Raw genomic sequence first — 3,860 nt, 5'->3', positions numbered from 1 at the left:
TTTTCGTCAACCTGCAATACTTTTCTCGTCGTCAAACATACTAGATAAAATTGTGTGAACTAAATAATTTCTATTTAGGTAATAATGTGCCAAGCATTTTTTTTCATTAACCACCTGCTTGTGATGGAGACGAAAAGAATTTATTTATTGACGTTTCAACTAACAAAAAAGAAACAGAAGCTGATGATATTAAAAAAGAGAGAAGATGTCAATAAAGTTATGCAGCAATATTTTATATTTCTTACCACCCAGCTACCATAAAGTTTACCATCTGAATGCAAATACCATACTAGGGGTGGTTCTGTTTCACTGTCTCCATGACACTTTCTGCTATCTTTTGACAGTTAAACGTTCTTGTTCGCCAAGTTGTATATTTTGTTATGGCAAAATCATTAAGATTATTAACAGCAATTTTTACTAATGCTTATATAATTATTGTTTGGTTTTCTGACCGCAGATAATCAAACTGCTGATTATCTCACAAGCAGCACTGCTTATCTTGTTATATTGCATTTTTATATTTGGTAGCTTAAAAGCTTTATATTCGATTTGAAATTTGACAAATAAAATTGATTTGCTTCTTGTTGTAGATTTACCTTCAAAATCAGAAATATTTTCAGTTCGGTATGGTTTTACATTTAATTGTGTCTCAGAATCATATTCTAGCAAAGCAGTCACTTGTTAGAACTGTTCTTCTCAAAAATTTCCAGCCTGCTCTGTCTTTTTTTGTAATTCTTGCTTTGCGTGCTTGTCTTGCAAGTTTCATTACAGCTTTGGTTTCGTTCCAAAATTGTTGGACCAAATAAATATCAATATTATCTTGTTTTTTCCTTTCCAAATAAAGTCTTGATTTCTTTATTTCATCTAGTGTCAGGTGCATTGATGTCAAAAAGAAAACCCAATCGTTTAATAAAGTTTGCTCTTTTATAACCAAGATCAGTTGTTTATTCTTTGTATTTAAACTATGTCACCCATTCTAATGCTTCATGACATCAAATATACTAATCTGTTTGTATTTAGTTTTTATACGTGCGATATTTTAAAACACGACAACTAAATCAACCGCAACATTGAAAATATTCTAATTTTTACTGTTTTACCACTCTCTGAATCATTCCTAAGAAATAAGGCTTATTTTAGAAAATGTCTACAATCAGGCAGTTTGGCTCTATTAATTGATGTTGAAGGATGACCAGTTTTCTAGAAATCAATGAACTTTTTTTGTCACAAGCCTTCTTGGAGTTCATTTATGTAAATTTGAGGTATTAGTATTACTTTTGGTTCTTCATACTCTTTGTTTCAGTGACAGCTCACGCTTCTTACTACTTTGAATCAAACTAATCAATGTTAAAATTTAATTATTTTTTATCACAAAACAAACACCAAAACAATAAATTTCATAACACGACATTTCTAAACTTTTAATAGTATCATTCATGTCATAACACGAAGGATACTTCTAGAAAAATTAAATCAGATTTTTTTAGAAATAAACCCTTGACTATGATAATTTAAAAAAAAAAATGCAATTTTACAAAAATCAGAGACTCTGTGGGACCCCATGATCACTAATCAAAAATCTTTAAAAATTATTTATAGACATAACACTGATATTATAGGAAAAACATCACTTCATATATAACTCTACGATTAGAGATTTTTCTTAAGTGTGATATTCTACGGGTATAACTTTTATAGGATTATTGTTTTTGCCATGCCACAGTGGATGCCACAGTGGCCAGGTGGTGGACAAAAGTAAAAAAAATACATTTTCAAAAATTTCATTAATATATACCATTTTATAGCTTAAACATTTAGCATTTTATAAATGTATATATTTTTGTATAATTATCATGATATATGACGTAGGCTTTTGACGTCATGTTTCTAAGCTGTAGAATAAATAAAAGGCTTTTTTTTTTTCAAATTTTTTCAAATTTTTATTTAACTTAAAAATATTTTTTGTGTTACTAATAAGAATGAAACAGATGTTAGTTTTAAAACTTTTTATTGCATAATTTAACAAAATCAAGTATTATCTTTTTATTGCATAATTTAATAAAATTAAGTATTATCTTTCAAATTATTGCATAATTTAATAAAATCTAGTATTATCTTTCAAATTATTGCATAATTTAATAAAATCAAGTATTATCTTTCAAATGAGCTATCACAACGCTATTGAGCAGGTAAGTTATGTCAAATAAAATGATTTCAAATGACGGCGTATTTGAAGTACTTTTTTTAGTAAAAATTAAATTTATATAGTCGAATACTTTTACGGTCCAAAGCGGTCCAGTAATTTGAAACTTGAAATACATAGTTCAATGTGTATATTATTAATATAAGTTTGGTTTATTTTCCGCGGATGTCCGCCCGGTCTCTAGTTATGATTTTTACAAGTTAAATGATTTATCTGATTTTATGTGACAAAAACATTATACATATTTTATTCAAAATGGTTATGCAATAATTGGGTCTCAGCAAAACTAGATTAGTGTTACAAACTTGTTTAATTATTATTACACCTTAATATACCTATTTATATGATTTTATAAATGAAATTCGTATTTTTATATAGTTAAAACATGAAAAATATTGATATTTGTTTATATATAACACAAGAAAACTTAGAGTTAGCTAATCCTAATATTTTGGATACAGTTGTATATGACATAAACTTAACTTAACAAATAATAACCTGTCTAAATTCATTAAGCATCTTTGAAAAAGGTATATACGCTGAAACTCTAAAATTCGTTTTAAAGAAAATAACAACCAAGACTACAAAATGAACGAAATGAAATGTTCAATTTGTGATTGATAATAAGAAAATTCTACTAACAGCTTCAATTGATAAATAAACCTCTGGTGTTATCCAACAGTACTGTATCTGGCTGGCCCAGGTGAATTTTGATACTTTAGGTAGCAGAACAAAAAAAAGAAAATTGACGCCATTAGTTGCATCATATTCATCTAAAAAACTATTGTTTGCATCAGGTTGTAGTTTGCACCAAGATGGTCAAGAAAAAGAAACTAAAGCTGTTTTAAAATTATCAGAATATACAAGTTTTGGTTCGAAAAATAATTTTAAATCAAAATTTTTATATTATTATAAACACAAAAAGTTCACCATTAAAACCGCAATCCCTAAATAAGTAAACAGTAAAAAATGGTTCCTAAATTTTTTTTATATGACGAGTTCTCAGTTTTGTCCAGTAAAAGTGAATTCTAGCCCACTGTGGATTCGTGGATTCAAATATTTTATAAAGTTGGAACGAAAAAACTGAAAGTCATTTCACCTCGATAACGTGACCAGATAATAAGCTTATACAATTTTAGTTTTATTACAAATATTTCTACTTGCAAACTCAGAACTCATGCAGGCTATGAATTATGACAACAGAAATCTACTGAAAAAATGCTATTGTTTCATGACTGACAGTTTTGCAAAAACTCAGGATTTTCAATAAGTTTGCCATCTTGCCCCGTCTTTCCCTATTTGTACTTTATTTTATTTTAATATGTTTTATGTCAGATATTTTTAATTTACACTCTAAAAAAAAATTAGTAAAAAAAATTTGTTTCCAACAAATGCAACAGGTACACCGGCCAGCAACACCGGGATCTGGGGAAGTATCCCCAGACCCTTAAAATTTTATTTTTCCAGAAGATTTTTAATTCTATAAATAAACATTTCAAATTTTTTTTTTTATAGATAATGATTACATCAAATTAGATAGGATAGACAAGTTTTGTGCAGTGCAGCATATTTCTTGTTTTAAAATCTTGTCCATCGCAAAACACAGATTGGAATTATGTTGAAAAATCTTTTAGTATATAGTATATCTCATCAAAAA

The sequence above is a fragment of the Hydra vulgaris genome, chromosome 14 (genome assembly GCF_038396675.1).
Source record: "Hydra vulgaris chromosome 14, alternate assembly HydraT2T_AEP".
Lineage (NCBI taxonomy): Eukaryota > Metazoa > Cnidaria > Hydrozoa > Anthoathecata > Hydridae > Hydra > Hydra vulgaris.
This window is presented reverse-complemented; position numbering follows the sequence as displayed.